At 38.4% G+C, this 21,053-nt stretch overlaps 1 non-coding gene across 1 annotated transcript; it reads right to left on the reverse strand.

The window, feature by feature from the left end:
• Positions 1 to 6,107: 6,107 nt before the first annotated feature.
• Positions 6,108 to 6,218, reverse strand: LOC137714025 (small nucleolar RNA R71). The gene has a single exon (XR_011065367.1). It is a non-coding gene; the product is annotated as a small nucleolar RNA R71 (small nucleolar RNA).
• Positions 6,219 to 21,053: the final 14,835 nt, after the last annotated feature.

The raw sequence follows: 21,053 nt of genomic DNA on the forward strand, positions 1-21,053 counted from the left end.
TGCAAGTGGCTAATTAATGATGGAAAACAGTTAGGAAAGCATGTGAAAGCTGGAAATGCATAAGGGGTACACGACAATGATGCTTGTTGGTGCTGAAATTGCATGTGTGTGAGGTGTGTAGGTGCTGAAAATGCATGTGAATGCATGGCATTTGAAGTGATTGTTGTTTGGAAATGAATGTGAAGACATGTGAAAGCTGGAAATGCATGTGAAGATGTTGGAAATGGGAATGAAGGCCACGGCAAAGGGGAAGTTTTTTGATTAATTAAAATGTGGATGCATGATGAAGAGTTAATAAATAATGCATGTAGGGTTAGGAAATAAAATCATAACTTAAAGGGGGATGATTAAAGGGTGCATGAGTGAATGATTGAATGTGCATGTGGGTGAATGTGAAGGGAATGCATGTGTTGATGAATGGGTTATGGATTTACACGGCTAAGAATGGCTGTTTTGATTGTGATGATGAATGCATGTTGAATTGGTGATGAATGTGCATGGCAAAGAATGGATTTGGCTGCAATGGTGTGTAATTGGGCTAGGTTTTAAGTGCATGAAATAGACCCAAATTGCTCCCCCTTGCATGGCAAGGAATGGTGTTTGTGTTAAGCCCATGGCAAGGTGAATGTAATTGGGTTAGGGCCATTGTTTTGTGTCCTCAAGTGCATACAAGGCCTTCGATTTCATCCAACACTTGGGCTCCAAGCATAAGCTATCCATCCTTAGCCCAATAGTGCTCCAAAAAGCCCCAAAACGCTCCACAATGCATCCTTTCGTCAAACACGTCCTATTATCCTAAAAACACACAAAAGAAGCATAAAGGACTAAAATAACTAAAGAAACATAACGTAAATGTACGAGAACTAGCCATTTAAGTAGCATGAATATGCTCCTATCAAATTCCCCCACACTTAGCTTTTGCTAGTCCTCGAGCAAAACAAAACAAAAGAAACCAAAAACAAAACAAAACGAACAAAACACAACCTACACCTTCCAACGTTGCCTCAGGGATTTCCAATGCACATGACAAGTTAAAAATCATTATTCTCACGGATTTTAGCCATCTTTACACTTAAGTACATTCTTAATCATAGTCACCACATACTAGTTCACAATTAAGCATTTAAAACACATTTCAAATGTAGTAACATGCTTTAGAGAATTTCCCCAATTCCTTACTAGAATGCACTCTATTTTCACACATATTTTCTGACTACACACCCTACACTAGTTATATGTGAGAAGATTGATGTAAACATGTAGACGAACACTCACATAAGTTGTAACAAGGAAAGCATTTTCTGGATTTACGATAATGACATGAATATGATCTCATGAATGGAATGCTACTACTTAGAATGAGAACCAGTGATTTCATAAGCTCATATCAATTCCAAACTCCACAAATTGAAACACATAACACTCAAGATAGAAGCATAAGGGTTGAAACGGAGCTAAAGGTGTTTGGCTAACAAAGAAGGGATATGGAAAACAAAGGTTCTTAAAGAAATAGCTAGCAAAGCATTTGAATTAATGTAGAATTCACTTTTGAATGAAAACTCAACTTTTGAACAAGGGGGAACAAGCTCTTTTTCCTTTCTTTCTTTTCTTTTCTGTTTTTCTTTTTCATATGTTTTTCACAATTTTTTTTTCTTTTCTTTTGACTCTCAAAACATACATAAACACTTAAGAACAAAACATTCTCTCCCCCACACTCATTTTCTTTCATAATGTAACTCAAAAGGAATTCATTTAAGTCATGCTCACTATCATTTAAGAACAAGGGTGTGGATTGTCCTAAACTAGGCTAGGTAAGGATAATGTGGGTTAACAAAGAATAAAGGCTAAACGAGGCTCAACGGGGTTAAAACTTACAACAAATACGAAATATGGGAAGTAAGGCTATTTGGTTATGGTGGCAACTACACAACTTCATCTTGATATATGTTGTGCAAATCAATGTCATGCTTTGAATGAAACGGATATAAGTTCTAGCATTTAGTTCTATCATGATACAATTGCATTCTAAGTAGCAACCAAGCAAGGAATGATGAGATCATGCAACGACTTTAGAAAACAAGAAATCACAGATTATAACTCTCCAAAGAAGGTAATGGCTCGAGTCTCACAGGGTTGTAGCGTTTGTTTGAGTTCCTTCCTTCAAGCATGTTACTAAAACGAATTTTTCTTTTATGATTGCATGTGAAGTCATACATTATAACCATAACCAAGCATATACCAAGAGTAAATCAAACTTTCATCCATGTTTATAATTCTCTTTAACAGTCATGCAATTACAAACCAAATCCTTTTCATTTTGTTGGAAGATACCCTAAGACACAAACACACAAAAACGACTCAAAACACTCTTTTTAGGCTTTTCAAAACATTTTTTTCAAATTTTTATGTGATTTTCGGAGTTATAAAACAAAACACGCTAAAACACTCTAAAACAATTTAAAAACACCTTAAAACAGCAAGGAACAACATTTGAAGTTATGGGTGATAAAATCCCACGAATTTGCATAAATATACTTAGTTACCCCCCCACACTTAAATCAAACATTGTCCTCAATGTTTTAAGCATAGATTCACACAAAACATAAGTAAACACACAAAAAGCAATTCAACATACTAAACATGGCAGAATGTAATTAACAAAGAGAAGAGTTTAGGGACGCAAATCTGGTTATGGAGTGTAAATTCCCTCTTCTCCTTGGTGATTGCATTGAGGCTTTGATCTTTGTGATTCCACAGGCTTACTGTTGAACTGGTTTCTGCCCATCGTTGATTTTCCTTTGTGCTACTTCTTGAACTGGGCAGCAGGATGGTTCTTTTGGTTTCCCCCGAAGGTCTGAGCTTCCTCCTTTTATCTGTTTCTTTGTTTAATCTTTGCAGGAATGGTCCCTTCTCTGGAAGTGTATCAACCGTTGAAGATGACTACTCGAGAGCAACGCTAGGTAAGCAATCAGGAATAGATTCCAGGCAGTTGGCTCCAGAACGGAAGACTGACTCCAAGTGCCGGCTGATTGCTTCTTTTACTTTGCCATGCGAGTAAGAACAAGGACAAAGAAAAAGACAGGGAAAGAGCATGATATGAGATACTTTTGCTTTTGACCTTGATGATATGAGATACCTTTGTGATAAGTCACATTTTGTATACGTTATATCTTCATTATTTGGCGTCTTTGTGATTGTTTTGGATTAAACTAGTTGCATTTTACCTTATTTGGTGTTAGTGTGCAGCAAGGGAGAAATTGGATCAATGGGAAGGCAAATGAAGTAAAAACATTCCAGAAAAGATGTGAAGTGTTAAGAAATGCAATTCGGCCATATTGGGTGATTCTAAACAAGGCAAAGTCATTGAAGTCAACTATGTGGTTCCAACACCAAAACATGCATTCATATGCATGTCACAACCTTGACCGTGTGTTCTCATGCAACCCCATCATTTTATGCACTTCTAAACACCAAACATACGGTCACATGCATGCTAACATCCAGTCCGTGCGTCCCATGCCATTCCAACTCCCTTTTGAGCCAAAAACATCCATTTCCATTACTTAATCCATTCAGCCACATCTTCACATGCATGATCCACATCCATTCCGTGCATTCCATTACATTTCTGCACTTCATCTTTGCAGAAATACACATGCACTTCAATTAAATAAAACCCATGCTTGCACCTTTCCCTTTTGTTATTCACCCATTATTCCAGAAAATCAATCATTCTTAGTCCATGCCGTGTGATCCCTTCTCCTTTCCAGATTTTTACAAAGCATTTTCTGGTGGTCCAAGTCACCTTTGCAGGTTCCACTCACTTGTGGCAGCAAGAGCATGTGCTTCTTTGAATACATTAACATTTCCTTGCAGATCATGTCCAGGCCGTGAGTCTACCATCTCAGAAACACAATCATTTCCATCACTTAAGCTCTGCCATCTGAGTTAAAAAAAGCCAAGATCCAATCTGATTTTTGGGGACAGATTCTTTTCCATAAAACAAGCCTCATTTGACACAACAAGTGGGCCGAAAGTTCCTTCTTCATTTTCAGTGCATTACACACTCTAAAACCTCCCCTATTTCACTCCATTCTCTGCCCATTTCTGTCCTAAGGGCAGAAACCATCCAAACCAAACCAATCTACTTCATCCGCACCACATTTGGAGAAGCAACACCAAGGAACTCTTCAAGGACTTCAACATCAGTTTTGCTTCAAGGGTTCATTCTTATCAATTCTATGTTCATTCATGTTTTATACTTTTATGTCAAATCTTTTGTAGACATGAATTGTAACTAAGCTTCCTCTAGGGATTCGATGTAACCTTGCAAAGTTTGCTATGTAATTAAGTTAGAATGCTCAGTTTGTCTACCTAGTTCTTGCTTCATTCTCTGTTATAATTGTGAATTTGTGAGTTGATTTGTATGCTTGATCTCCATTTGAGTTAACCACAAGTTATTTAGCCAAGATTAAAGCATACATCATGTCTAATATTGGTGGATTTGTGAATGAATGAAGGGAAAGCTTGGCAAACATCCTGCCGAGTGTTCCCTTTGGTTTAGTGAACGTTTCTTGTGCATTACATACTCTAGATTATGAACCAAAGTTGCACATCACAATTAGGTTCAAGATTAGAGACATTTGATCAAATCCACACATCATATGGTTGATCATATCCAAGTGAAACAAACTCAAGAAATTTGTAGATGAATGAGTATAAACCAACTTAACAAACATGGATTTAATTGAGCAATGGTGAAATCGAATCCCTAGTTTCATTTCCATTGATACTATCTCATTATATTGGTTGTTGATTCATTGATTTGTGTTTACTTCATTCTCTTATGCTTTCAAGTTACAACAACAAATCTGCATAGTTTGATTAGTTTGATTCAAATCTGCCTATTTAAGCAAAACAAGTAGTTACATAGGTCCAATCAGTCCCTGTGGATTCGACACCCTTGCTTGTGCCATTATACTAAATATATTCTAGCATTAGGAAGGAAATATTCATCAACAAAAATGGCGTCGTTGCCGGGGACTGATTTCAGTCCCTTGTAATTGCTTGTTTGCTTGTTTGCTATTTTGATTAGTGTCAAGGTTCATAACTTGTCAAATTGATAACTGGAAGTTGATTTAAGTTGCATACATTTCATGTGTGGAAAAGAATCCCTTAGCCATTCCATTATCCATTGGTTTACATCAACTTGCTTTACAATCTGATTTCGTTATAATCTGTCCATTTAATTGCATTTCGTCCAAATACAATTTCTCCCCATATTTGGTTAAGTTTTAGGCTTAGAATCTGTCTTATCTTGTGTTTTGAAGCATTTTGAGTCAAGCTCAAACCTAATTTTCGTCCAAAATTGAGTTTAGTGTCAAAACTGCCCAGTTTGTGTTTTTAGGCAGTTTTGGGAGTTTTTAGCTTGTTTTGAGTCTTGTGAATCTGTTTTGAGTCCCTTGAGTCCTTTCAAACGTTTTTAAGTTTATTTTTGTTCATTTCATTGTTGTTGCTAGTAGATTTTCATTCACACTTGTGTTATTTTATTTCAGGTAGTATATGTCAAATAAACTTGTTGAGTTAGGCCAAAGAATTGAACGGTTGAAGGGCCACACTTTGGACAACTTTGTGCCATCAAGTTCATCCTTTAACTGTGAGGAAGAGGAAGGGAATTCACCTAGTTCAACAAGTAAAGAATCTGAGCAATTTAATTGGGAAAGAGAAGAAGAGATGGCGGGCAACGAAGATGAACTTCGAGCTTTGGAGGACTTTGCTCAACCAATCATACCAAATTCACCTTCATGCATCTTGCTGCCCACAGAAGCTAGAAACTATGATCTCAAATCTTCACATTTTCATATGTTTCCCTCATTTTATGGCTTACCTAATGAAGACCCTTTAGCTCATATTAAAGAATTTTACAATGTTGTGAGTGGTTTACCTTTGCAGGGAGTGAGTGAAGCGAATTTGAGGATGAGAGTGTTTCCTTACACCTTGAAAGATAAGGCCAAGAGTTGGTTGATGACTCTAACACCAGGTTCCCTCACCACATGGGATGTCGTGGCTAAGAAGTTCTTGGAGAAGTTCTTTTCCACTCAAAAGACAGCCACATTAAGGGGACAAATCTTCAACTTCAAACAAGATGATGGAGAACCTTTCAATGAGTGTTGGGAGCGTTTTAAAGGCCTCTTGATACAATGTCCACACCATGGGTTACCTTTTCACTTACAAATGCAAATTTTCTATGATGGACTAACCCAAAATTGTCAATCAACTGTTGATAATGCAGCAGGTGGAGCATTGAAGAAAAAGAATGCTCAAGAGTCATATAACATTTATGAGATGTTGGGGTCTAATGCTCAACACAAAGATTTAAGGGGTAAGAAAGTTGGAGTCTATGAAACAAGTTCTAATCATGAGCTTTTATTGCAGGTAGCTAACCTAGAAAGGAAGCTTGAATCCGTGCTCAACATGGTGCCAAAAGCAAATGAAGTGTGTGCCATTTGCAACATACCAAGCCATCCTACTCACCAATGTCCATCTAGGGAGGCTTATCCCGAGTATGTTCAAGAGCAAGTGAACCTCATGAATTCTTACAACCAAAGACCAAGGAATGATATGTATTCCAATACATATAACCCGAGTTGGAGAGATCATCCCAACTTTCCATGGAAGAACAACAATCCAATCCAAAATTTCCAACCAAAACCTGCCACTACCCTTGAGGATACGGTTAAGTTGTTAGCCCAAAACACTTTGCAATTCCAACATTCCACAAATAGCACTCTCCAACAACATTCAGCAGCCCTAACCAAAATGGAGACACAATTGGGGCAGATTGCAGATGCTTTGAACCAAAGAGAGGTTGGGAAGTTTCCAAGCCAACCCGTGATACTCCAAAGGAACCAAGAGCAAGCCAAAGCAATCACTACACTTAGAAGTGGTAAGGTTATTGATAATAGAGTTGGCAATGAAGTTACTAATGAATATGATCATGTGAATGCAGGTGTCACTCAAGGAGACAATGAGAAATCAATTGAGGAACGAAGCCATGCCACTTCCTCACTAGAAGCACTAAATCTTCACAAGGCCGAGAAACCATACACTCCACCAATACCATTCCCTGGAAGACTTGCCAAGAGCAAGCAGGATAAGTCATTCAAAGAAATTTTTGATATACTAAGCAAAGTGAATGTTAACTTACCTTTGCTTGATGTCATTAGGAACATGCCGGCATATGGGAAGTTCTTCAAGGAGTTAAACAGCTACAAAAGGAAGTATGGACCACATGAGAAGGTAGTGGTGTCTGAGAATGTGAGTGCAGTTTTGCAAAGAAAACTTCCACCAAAGCTCAAGGATCCAGGAAGTTTCTCTATCAACATCACCATAGGGGACAAAAAAGTAGAGAAGGCAATGCTTGATTTGGGTGCTAGCATCAACTTAATGCCTTATTCAGTGTATCTTCAACTAGGTTTAGGAGATTTGAAAGCCACCACCATTTCATTACAACTTGCAGATAGATCCGTGAAATATCCAAGAGGTATAGTAGAAGATATTCTAGTTCAAGTTGATAAACTAATATTGCCTGCAGATTTTGTAGTGTTGGACATGGAAGAAGCTCCTATACATGATCGTGAGTGTTGGACATGGAAGAAGCTCCTATACATGATCGTGAGTTGCCAATATTGCTTGGGAGACCTTTCATGGCCACGCCCAAGACCATCATTGATGTGCAAAATGGACTCCTCACTATGACAGTGTTAGGAGAGACAGTTCAATTCAAAGTGTTTGAATCTCTTTCTCATCCTTCGTCATCTCTTGATTGTTATGCCATTGATATGCTTGATTCACTTGTATTCTCTAAGTTCTTGCAGGCACAATCGAATGAACCATTGCAAACTGTTTTGAGTCAATCTCAAGATGAGTTTGATGAGGAAGATGCACTCATGGAAGAAGTAGCTGCTTTGGAAGCATTAGCATTGTATCCTTTCAATGTTTCGCCTCGTTTTGAGCCTTTAGAATCATCAATGTCACATCTAACTCCTTCTACTATTAAAGCACCAAAACTTGAACTTAAACCACTTCCACCACATCTAAAATATGCATATCTAGCTGAATTTGAAACTCTTCCAATTATCATAGCCTCTGATCTCACCCCAAATGAAGAAGATAAACTAATTAGGGTGTTAAAAGAGTTCAAATCTGTTTTTGGTTGGTCTATTGCAGATATCAAGGGAATAAGCCCTACCATGTGCATGCATAGGATCCTTTTGGAGGAAGGAGCAAAATCAACCCGTGAGCCACAAAGAAGACTCAATCCACACATGAAGGAAGTTGTTAGGAATGAGGTGTTGAAATTGTTAGATGTGGGGATCATATATCCCATTTCTGATAGCAAATGGGTGAGTGCTATTCAGGTGGTGCCTAAGAAGGTGGGAATCACTGTAATGAGGAATGAAAACAATGAGCTTGTTCCCACAAAACCCACGGCCAGTTGGCGTGTTTGCACTGATTACAGGAAGTTTAATTCTAGCACTAGAAAAGATTACTTTCCTATGCCTTTCATAGATCAAATGCTTGAGAGATTGGCAGGTTACTCACATTATTGTTTTCTGGATGGATACTCAGGTTACAATCAAATTGCAATCGCTCCGGAGGATCAAGAGAAAACAACCTTTACTTGCCCCTTTGGCACATTTGCATACCGGAGAATGCCTTTTGGACTTTGCAATGCTCCAACAACATTCCAAAGATGTATGTTGGCAATCTTCTCTGACATGGTAGAAAGGTTCATTGAGGTATTTATGGATCACTTCTCAGTGTTTGGTTCTTCTTTTGACGAATGTCTTAACCATCTCTCCTTAGTACTTCAAAGATGTCAGGAAACAAATTTGGTTCTCAATTGGGAAAAGTGCCAATTTATGGTGAAACAAGGAATTGTGTTGGGGCATGTAATCTCTAGCAAAGGAATGGAGGTAGACAAAGCCAAAATTGACGTCATCACCAATATGGTAGCCCCCACCACTGTGAAGGGAGTAAGAAGTTTTTTGGGCCATGCGGGTTTTTATCGTCGTTTCATTAAGAACTTTTCAATGATCACTCGTCCATTATGCAATCTGTTAGCTAAAGATATTGTATTTCATTTTGATAAGGCTTGTATGGATGCATTCAATACTTTGAAAAATGAACTAACCTCGGCCCCTATTATTATGGCACCAGATTGGTCGTTACATTTTGAATTAATGTGTGATGCCTCTGACTATGCTGTTGGTGCAGTTTTAGGGCAAAGGGTGAACAAGCTTCCACATGTGATCTACTATGCAAGCCGGACTCTGCATGATGCTCAACTTAACTATTCCACAACTGAAAAGGAGTTGCTTGCTGTTGTTTTTGCCTTAGAAAAGTTTAGGTCATATCTTGTGGGATCTAAAGTTATTGTGTTTTCTGATCATGCAGCCATTAGGTATTTGATGACAAAGAAGGATGCTAAACCACGCTTGATTAGATGGATACTCTTACTACAAGAGTTTGACTTGGAAATTCGAGATAAGAAGGGCAATGATAATGTTGTGGCTGACCATTTGTCCAGGCTTAATGAAAACCATGGAGTTGGACAACCTTTGCCCCTAAATGAATCATTTCCAGATGAACAACTCTTTGTTGTTCAAGAACAAGAACCATGGTATGCGGATTTTGTTAATTATCTTGCTTGTGGTATAATGAGAAATGACCTTTCTTTTCAGGAAAGAAAGAAGTTCCTTGCCATGGTAAAGCACTACGTTTGGGACGAACCATATTTGTTTAAATATTGCCCTGATCAAATCATTAGGAGATGTGTCCCAGAGAGTGAGCAACAAAGCATCCTAACATTTAGCCACACATTGGCATGTGGAGGCCATTTTGGTGCCAAAAAGACGTCTCTAAAGGTGTTACAATCTGGTTTCTTTTGGCCTACTTTATTCAAAGATGCTTTTGATTTTTGTTCTAAGTGTGATAGGTGCCAGAAAATGGGGAACATTAGCCGAAGAAATGAGATGCCATTGAACAACATTTTGGTGGTGGAGCTATTTGATGTTTGGGGAATCGATTTCATGGGACCATTTCCATCCTCTTTTGGTTACTTATACATATTAGTGGCAGTGGATTACGTGTCCAAATGGGTTGAAGCCATTGCTACAAGAACTAATGATCATAAGGTTGTGTTGAATTTTCTTAAAGATGTGATTTTTTGTAGGTTTGGAACCCCAAGAGCTATTATTAGTGATGGTGGCAGCCATTTCTGCAACAAACCTTTTGAATCCTTGATGAAGAAGTACAACATCAACCACAAAGTGGCAACCCCGTACCATCCTCAAACCTCAGGACAAGTGGAGATTAGCAATAGGGAGATCAAGAACATTTTGATGAAGACTGTGAGCCCTACAAGGAAGGACTGGTCACTAAGGTTAAATGATGCACTATGGGCATATAGAACAGCATACAAGACCCCCATTGGCATGAGTCCTTATCGCCTTGTGTTTGGGAAAGCTTGTCATTTGCCAATGGAGCTTGAACACCGTGCATATTGGGCCATCAAGAAGTTCAACTTTGATTACAAGGATGCTGGAGTAGCAAGGAAGCTCCAACTTAATGAGTTGGAAGAGCTTAGAAATGAGGCATATGAGAATGCCAAAATCTACAAGGAACGGACTAAGCTCTATCATGACAAGGCCATCCTAAGGAGGGAGTTTCACCAAGGTATGAAAGTACTTTTGTATGACTCACGTTTGAGACTTTTTCCAGGAAAATTGAAGTCTAGGTGGGTGGGACCATTCAAAGTACTGCAAACATTTCCCCATAGAGCTGTGGAGATAGAGAACATGAAGAATGGCACTTCTTTTAAAGTCAATGGGCAGCGATTGAAACCATATTTGGAGAAAGTAGAGGAGGAGCCAGTGTATCAAGTTGTAGATTTTCTTGAGTTTACAACACCATGAACAAACTACCATGTCTTGCCTAGACATTAAATAAAGCGCTTGCTAGGAGGCAACCTAGTGTGGTTTGTGTTCTTTCCTTATTTTGTGTTTATGTTATTTCCATTCCATATTCTTTGCCTATTTACTTTGCATACAATTTTAAGCATCGAGGACAATGCTTAGGTTAGGTTTGGGGGTGTGGGATGGAAAGTTTGTGTTTGTATTTGTTTTATGTGTTAGTTTGGTTAAGAGTGTTTTGCTTTTATTTTGTTCAATTATGTGGGTTTGTTTTAGTTAAGTGTGCTTTGCTTACTAATATGAATGTACATGAGGGTTTTGTTTGAAAATAAACGATTGGGTTGCTATGAAAAAGTGTGCATCTTGTTGTCATGTATAAAGCTTTAACTCTTGGAATTATGATGATAGAGGTACCATACTTAAATTCTGGAAGAAGAATAGTGGAGACTACCCTAGTGAGTTATTTTGAGCCTAATTGCTTCTTTGAGAGGGTTTAAAGTGTTTCTACTCCTATCTTTTTCTTTCAATTTCACTCTAAATGATCTCATTACTTCTATTTTGTTTGGATACTAAGAATCATTCTCCTTTGCAGATACCATGTGTTTAGTGTCATTCAGGAATGAACTCAATGAGATGATGTTAGGCTATGCATGTTTAACTACTAAAAGGCTTAAATCCTACCCATTTGTGTGCTCCATTCACCCAACCAAACACTTTAGCCTAATTCTTTCATCACCCACACCATAATCTACCCATTCTAGCCCATTACAAGCCATACCTTATAGTTTGGGGAAATACCAATGTGATGAAAACTAAGGGCAGATTGAGTTATAAAGCAAGATTGTGGCGTGTACCGAGGGCACCTATGTTGAAAATGTTTCTAAAAAAAAAAAAAAAAAAAAGAGAAAAGAAAAAAAAAAAAAGAGGATCAAAGTGGATACAAATTCCAAATCGCCTAATTATAAAGCATAGGGCCTTGACGCCAAAAACAAAAGAAGACAAATGCCAGTGAAGAGCCTCAAAGACACTTTGGTATGCCCCAAACTCTAGCATTTCATATCAAGTCTTTCATAACCTATACCCTAAGCCTTGCATTACAACCTTGAGAAAGACCTAGCTGATCATTGAGGATGTATTCATGGGTGATGGTAAGTGTGTGTGTTATCTATATTCTTAGTATTTGATTCATTTCATGAGATCTACTCAGAAACTGTGCTTCCATTTCAGATTTCATATGTGAGAATTTTGATTTCCTTTACATAATTCCACTCATATATGTTGTTGAGAGAATAAACCTTAAGATCTCAGTGAAGACTTGAGTGGAAGCTGTGAGGAGTAGAGTTGAGGCGAAGTCTATCTTAAGCATTTGGGTATGGTGACCTTGAAGTTGTAAGACATTGAGAAATATCTTTATACGTTACAATTGATACGATTCTTTGAAGTGGCAAACTTTTGAGTTGAAAGAATGACAAAACCTTCATTAGTTCTTATTAGTTTGTTTAAAGCATGTTTTAACCAAATTGTTTGCAGTGTTTGTAGTTGTTTGTGGGTGTCATCACTGTAAACCTTCAGGAGACACAACTCCTCCAACTAGGGACACCTAGGGGTTCAAAGGCTTGTTGTGCATGCTCAGTGCAATCGTTTAGCCAGCGAAAGTGGTTTAGTTATATGTTTGTGTTTTTGTGTGTTTTAGTTTTAAGTTTGCTCGAGGACTAGCAAAAACCAGGTTTGGGGGTATTTGATAAGTCACATTTTGTATACGTTATATCTTCATTATTTGGCGTCTTTGTGATTGTTTTGGATTAAACTAGTTGCATTTTACCTTATTTGGTGTTAGTGTGCAGCAAGGGAGAAATTGGATCAATGGGAAGGCAAATGAAGTAAAAACATTCCAGAAAAGATGTGAAGTGTTAAGAAATGCAATTCGGCCATATTGGGTGATTCTAAACAAGGCAAAGTCATTGAAGTCAACTATGTGGTTCCAACACCAAAACATGCATTCATATGCATGTCACAACCTTGACCGTGTGTTCTCATGCAACCCCATCATTTTATGCACTTCTAAACACCAAACATACGGTCACATGCATGCTAACATCCAGTCCGTGCGTCCCATGCCATTCCAACTCCCTTTTGAGCCAAAAACATCCATTTCCATTACTTAATCCATTCAGCCACATCTTCACATGCATGATCCACATCCATTCCGTGCATTCCATTACATTTCTGCACTTCATCTTTGCAGAAATACACATGCACTTCAATTAAATAAAACCCATGCTTGCACCTTTCCCTTTTGTTATTCACCCATTATTCCAGAAAATCAATCATTCTTAGTCCATGCCGTGTGATCCCTTCTCCTTTCCAGATTTTTACAAAGCATTTTCTGGTGGTCCAAGTCACCTTTGCAGGTTCCACTCACTTGTGGCAGCAAGAGCATGTGCTTCTTTGAATACATTAACATTTCCTTGCAGATCATGTCCAGGCCGTGAGTCTACCATCTCAGAAACACAATCATTTCCATCACTTAAGCTCTGCCATCTGAGTTAAAAAAGCCAAGATCCAATCTGATTTTTGGGGACAGATTCTTTTCCATAAAACAAGCCTCATTTGACACAACAAGTGGGCCGAAAGTTCCTTCTTCATTTTCAGTGCATTACACACTCTAAAACCTCCCCTATTTCACTCCATTCTCTGCCCATTTCTGTCCTAAGGGCAGAAACCATCCAAACCAAACCAATCTACTTCATCCGCACCACATTTGGAGAAGCAACACCAAGGAACTCTTCAAGGACTTCAACATCAGTTTTGCTTCAAGGGTTCATTCTTATCAATTCTATGTTCATTCATGTTTTATACTTTTATGTCAAATCTTTTGTAGACATGAATTGTAACTAAGCTTCCTCTAGGGATTCGATGTAACCTTGCAAAGTTTGCTATGTAATTAAGTTAGAATGCTCAGTTTGTCTACCTAGTTCTTGCTTCATTCTCTGTTATAATTGTGAATTTGTGAGTTGATTTGTATGCTTGATCTCCATTTGAGTTAACCACAAGTTATTTAGCCAAGATTAAAGCATACATCATGTCTAATATTGGTGGATTTGTGAATGAATGAAGGGAAAGCTTGGCAAACATCATGCCGAGTGTTCCCTTTGGTTTAGTGAACGTTTCTTGTGCATTACATACTCTAGATTATGAACCAAAGTTGCACATCACAATTAGGTTCAAGATTAGAGACATTTGATCAAATCCACACATCATATGGTTGATCATATCCAAGTGAAACAAACTCAAGAAATTTGTAGATGAATGAGTATAAACCAATTTAACAAACATGGATTTAATTGAGCAATGGTGAAATCGAATCCCTAGTTTCATTTCCATTGATACTATCTCATTATATTGGTTGTTGATTCATTGATTTGTGTTTACTTCATTCTCTTATGCTTTCAAGTTACAACAACAAATCTGCATAGTTTGATTAGTTTGATTCAAATCTGCCTATTTAGACTAGTTTGATTCATTTCTTAGAGTTTTAAGCAAAACAAGTAGTTACATAGGTCCAATCAGTCCCTGTGGATTCGACATCCTTGCTTGTGCCATTATACTAAATATATTCTAGCATTAGGAAGGAAATATTCATCAACACTTTGCTTTTGAAGAAGCGGTGAATGAATCAGCATATTTCAATCCGCCGTTTCCTCCTGGGTCATCTGTACTCCAAGCATCTGGTATCATCTTTGGGGAAGAAGAAAGAATTGAGTATTTCGAAAGGCTTTGCTGGGAGTGCGCCCTCAGAGGTGAGGGAGAGTTGGGCATTTTCTTCAGGTTTGCCTTGCCATAAAAGACGAAGGTCGACATATATAGAGATAATATCACTTGGTGGTACTGTTCTTTTACCCTTGTCGACAAACGTTTTGATCCCGCAAATCCGGCTTTTAGAAATAGTGGCCACTCTTCGATTTCTGAGCAGGCGCCCCTTCGCTTTCTGAACGACACGTGGTAGTGCAGATGCGGCTCCTTTTGACAAAGCTGCACGCGTCTTCTGAAAAGCAGAGAAAGCGTCGCCGAACTTTGCGCTTGTCGGCTAAAGATGTGTAGTTGCGATGATGGCCTCCACGTGTTTTCAGCATTGTCAGAAATCTTTTGACAAAGTTGAACGCGTTTTCTGAAAAGCAGAGGGAGCGTCGCCTAACTTACGCCGGAAAATCCGGCTCTTTGAATCGGTGGACGCGTCTGATGCGAGATTTATACGCACACAAATTAAACCCTCTTTTCGTCAAATTGTAGTATATGTATAAGTAGGGATCGTTCTGGACCGGGGATTAGGAGGGATTGTTAACCACTTGGATTTGACTCAAAAACGTAAAATAACAATATGAAACACTATACTAGACTCAAAGAATGCAAAACTAAACTTTAAAACACTAAAACAAACCAAAAGACTCAAACATCACCCAAAACACTCAAAACTGCCTTAAAATCACTTTCTGGGCAGTTTTGAGCACTTTGGTGAATTTGGACGAAATTGGGAAATAAAATGAATCAAAACACTTAAAAGCACAAACTAAATTGATTTCTAACTAAATTGGACATTAAAGTAAAGGGGGATTTAGATTTATACGAAAATTGAAATAACAAAACAAGTTAATAAACAAAACAGATTGTAAAACGAATTTGATGGAATGAATGGATGGATGATAGAATGGCTAAGGGGTTCATCTCCATACATGTTAAACTTGCATAATAAAATGATTTCCAATTGCATTTCAATAAACCATGAAACTCAACACCCCGGGTTAACCGTGATGCACTAATTAACCTTCAAATCTTCCTAACGTTATTGAATTGGATGGGTTAGCGCATACAACAATTCAAAACATTCCCCACAAGTCCTCAACATGAATACATAGAAGAGATACAAGCAAGAATCATTACGCTCTATGAAAATTATAAGTGTTGACGAGGCATTCGTTACTATGGATTGCATGAAACTTATGCCAAGAATTTGTTTAACGCGATTGTTTATAAGCAACCTCCACTACTTGTGAATATAAGTTCATAACGATTAGGTGAAACTTACTTATATTCTAGCGTCATATTCATGCATGAAAATTAAGCGCGCATTCTCAATAAACATACATAAATAAGTTATCAATCAAACGGTTAAACAAATTGAATCCACAACTTATGAAACGCAATTAGAAGTATTCAAATCAAAATGCAAGCATAAACATATATTCGAATCACCCCCTAACCAAGGGGGGTTTAGTTCCTCATGGTACAAAACAAAGAGAATCAAAGAAACACCTAAACATTCCAACAACTCAAACTTGAATTGTATGAACGTTTAGGCCCTCTTATCTTCCATTCCTCATTCGTACAAAACAAAGAGCATTGAAATTAAACATTGAAATCAAAGAAACACCTAAACATTCCAACAACTCAAACTTGAATTGTATGAACGTTTAGGCACTCTTCTCTTCCTCTTCGTTGTGGCACAAGGTCTAAGGTGAGTTTGATGGTGTGAATGGTTTGGGGTGTGGTGTTTGGATTAATAGGGAAGGCACGGCACAAGGGTGGTTTGATGTCTACATTTCTGCAATGGATGAGTTTATGGAAGAGTGTTTGGAATGGATGAATTTCTGGCACAAAGGCCTTATTTCTGTGGTGAATGAATGAGAATGAATGAGAATGAATGCTTATTTATAGGTGAAATGGGGGGAACATGACAGCTAGGAGGGAATGTGGCTGCATGTTTGAATGATTAAAGGATGCATGTGGGTTGGATTTGCATGTGCAATGAATATGTGGCTGCATGTGCAAGGGGACAATCTGAAAATGCATGTGAAAGCATGTGTTGGCTGCAATGATGAAATGGATGGGAGTGCATGTGGCTTAATTAATTAAAGGGAGTGCATGTGCAATGTTTTAAAGGATGGAATGCATGTGAATATGATGGAAATCTGATATGGTGATGGGAGATGCATGTGGCTGATTTATGCATGTGAATGCATGTGGCTGCAATGGATTAGGAATCCTTCAATTTCGTCCATTCCTTTTGCTCCAAACATAAGCTATCCATTCCAAGTCCAATTTTGCTCCAAAATGCTCCAAAATGCATCTTTTTGCTTCCTTAGCCATATGAACCTAAAAACACACGAAAATGGCTTAAACGACTAAAACAACTATGAATTAACAATATAAATGCACGAAAACAAGCTAAGTAAGTCGCCTAAATATGCTTCTATCAGCGTCGCCTTGGCTTCTTATAGAGGTATCGATTACCGCCAACATACACACTCTGAAGAATTCCCATTCTTGAACATCGTCTCCGGCCCTTTGAAATTTTAACTCCATCCACCCCTTCTCTTTGAACACTTTTGAAAAATGGCAAACCCATCGAACCTTAGCTTAGAATTGAGCCTCAGCAGTGATACGGCCGCGCCGCGTCAAGGTAACGTATGGCGCCCTTCTTTCTTATCTTCTAACGGTCTTCTTACAGGTGAAGACTCCGTGATGCAGGACGCCACAACAGCTACAATAGTAGCTAGGAACCTCCTCACTCCAAAAGATAGTAGGCTGCTGTCAGGACGGTCCGATGAGTTGGCCGTTCAAGAGTCCCTCGCACTTAGTGTTCAGTGTGCGAGCTCTGTGTCCAACATGGGCCAACGCCTGCTTGCCCGCTCCCGTCAGGTGGAATCATTGATGGCAGAGGTGGAAAGTCTTAAGCAGGAGATCAAACAGCTTAAGTACGAGAATAGAAGTTTGCATGTGCTTGCAAATAACTATTCGGCGGGCATGAAGAGGAAGCTTGATGAGCTGCAAGAATCTGAAGGTCGGATTCAAAGTGACCGTCAAAAGCTTGCTGCTTATCTCCAGAGGCACCTTTTTCCTGGGTTATCCAGCGCTTGGCCAAGTATTGAGGCCTGGAATGCTCTAGCTCCGATGCCTCCCGCTTCTATGCCTTCCGCTCCTATGCCTTCCGCTCCGACGCCTCGTAGTGGGGCTTCACGCAAACAACCTCTGTGAAGGCTCCATCTTTCTCCATGTTTAGTATCTTCTTTTTTATTTTATTTAATATATGATTTTTTTTTTTTTTTTTAAACATAAATAAAATCAAACGGCATGGAATTGGTCCTTGAATGGAAGGTGATACTTGAAGTGAACCGGCATTGGTTTGAATTCTAGTGTAGGTGCCTGATTCATAAAAAACAGCAAGTTAGTATAAAATGTAATGGAATTTGGAAAAAATGACTTACTTGTTTTGTCTGACAAGAACTCAATGACAAACACCACTCCTTTGAAAGTTTCAGGGATATTGGACTTGGCCAGATTGCAAGTGATGGTTATGACTTGTCCAATGTCATCAAATTTAACTTCTTTGGATTTTGTGGTTTCAAGAACGTCCTCTTTGATGAATTCATGACATTCCCTACTTGTCACCTTTGGAAGGGCTTCCAAGATGTCTTTTTCACCTTCTTCTTCCTTGGAAGTCATGAATCTGCAAGGAATAGGGATATTTGTTGGAACGGGGTTAAAAATAATGAAATTTGGAACAACCATACCTGTATTAGATGGCATAGGAGCAATAGGTGCCTCCGGTAAAGGTGTTTCCACCCTTTCCGTGGGTTGGGTGTATTCCTCTTCCTTGTGATTTGATTTTGATGGTTGAGGGTCCGTTCCAACCTCCTTGTCACTTCTCAACATGATTTCCTTGGCAGTTTCAAATTCTCCCTTCGGATTTGCAATGGTTGAACTAGGGAGTTCGCCTTGGTCTCGAAACTGTCCTACGAACTCCGCGATCTGCCCAATTTGCTTTTCCAAATGGTCCAACCCTTGTGGTGGCTGCATAGGCGTTGAATAGAACTCCTCATATGGCTGCCAATATCCTTCTTGTTGAGCCTCATTGTCTTGATTTTGTGAGCCCTGCACCAAACAAATTAATTCATTAAGCTTTTGATTATAATTTATTGACGAACTTGAGTTTGGTTGGGCATATTGAATATGAGGTTGTGGTGGCTGCCAATATCCTCTTTGTTGAGCATTTTGAAGTTCCCACCACATAGAGTTTGAATGATCACTCCAATCTGAATTGTAAGTATTGGAAAACACGTTATTCCTTGATTGAAGATTAAATATATCAACTCTTTGCATTTGGGACCTTTCCATGAGCTGTGACAAAAGAGAGCCGTTATCAAGTGCCATGTTGTTCTTAACAAACAAAACACAAATAAAAAAAAACTAAATCTAAAAGACAATACAGAAACAAACAATCCAAGGGATTAGCAAATTTTCTAATCCCCGGCAACGGCGCGAAAATTTGATGCGAGATTTATACGCACACAAATTAAACCCTCTTTTTATCAATTGTAGTAAGTATGTAAGTAGGGATCGTTCTGGACCGGGGATTAGGAGGGATTGTTAATCACTTGGATTTGACTAAAAAAAACGTAGAAACACAATATAAAACACTATACTAGACTCAAAGAATGCAAAACTAAACGTTAAAACACTAAGACAAACCAAAGGACTCAAAATGCTTTAAAAACACAAACTAAATTGATTTCTAACTAAATTGAACATTGAAGCAAAAGGGGGATTGAGGTTTGACGAAAATTGAAATAACGAAACAAGTTAATAAACTAGACAGAATGTAAATATGAAATTGATGAAATTATGGTTGAATGCTAGCTAAGGGGTTCATCTCCATACATTTTACACTTGCATACAAGATTGATTCTCAGTTGGTCTTTCGATAAATTATGAAACTCAACGCCCCGGGTTAATTAGGTCCGCTTAAATTAACCGTCAAGTTTTCCTTAAGTTAATGAATTGGATGGGTTTGCGCAACGCAATTCACAACATTCTCCAAAAGTCCTTTACGTGAACAGCACAATAAAGATACAATCAAAGATCATTAAGCAACATGAAAACTATAAGTGTTGACGAGGCATTCGTTACTATGATGAGCATGAAACTCGTGCCAAGAATTCATTTAACGCGATTGTTTATAAGCAACCTCCACTACTTGTGAATATAAGTTCATAACGATTAGGTGAAACTTACTTATATTCTAGCGTCATATTCATGCATGAAAATTAAGCGCGCATTCTCAATAAACATACATAAATAAGTTATCAATCAAACGGTTAAACAAATTGAATCCACAACTTATGAAACGCAATTAGAAGTATTCAAATCAAAATGCAAGCATAAACATATATTCGAATCACCCCCTAACCAAGGGGGGTTTAGTTCCTCATGGTACAAAACAAAGAGAATCAAAGAAACACCTAAACATTCCAACAACTCAAACTTGAATTGTATGAACGTTTAGGCACTCTTCTCTTCCATTCCTCATACATACAAAACAAAGAGAATTGAATTTAAACTTTGAAATCAAAGAAACACCTAAACATTCCAACAACTCAAACTTGAATTGTATGAACGTTTAGGCCCTCTTATCTTCCTCGTTGTTGTAGCACAAGGTCTAAGGTGAGGTTTGGGGGATTATGGAAATGGATGAGGAGTGGTGGAAAGGGGACTCACGGTTTTGGATTCTAAGGGGAAGTGTTTGTGTTAGTTGTGGTGTGAGAAATGGAGAGATGGAATGGGGAGTGAATGAATGACAAATGAATGAGAATGCAAGGGTTTTTATAGGAGGAATGGAGATGTATATGGCTGTTTGTTTAGGATGCAAGTGGCTAATTAATGATGGAAAACAGTTAGGAAAGCATGTGAAAGCTGGAAATGCATAAGGGGTACACGGCAATGATGCTTGTTGGTGCTGAAATTGCATGTGTGTGAGGTGTGTAGGTGCTGAAAATGCATGTGAATGCATGGCATTTGAAGTGATTGTTGTTTGGAAATGAATGTGAAGACATGTGAAAGCTGGAAATGCATGTGAAGATGTTGGAAATGGGAATGAAGGCCACGGCAAAGGGGAAGTTTTTTGATTAATTAAAATGTGGATGCATGATGAAGAGTTAATAAATAATGCATGTAGGGTTAGGAAATAAAATCATAACTTAAAGGGGGATGATTAAAGGGTGCATGAGTGAATGATTGAATGTG

This window comes from Pyrus communis, chromosome 13 (genome assembly GCF_963583255.1).
Source record: "Pyrus communis chromosome 13, drPyrComm1.1, whole genome shotgun sequence".
Taxonomy (NCBI): domain Eukaryota; kingdom Viridiplantae; phylum Streptophyta; class Magnoliopsida; order Rosales; family Rosaceae; genus Pyrus; species Pyrus communis.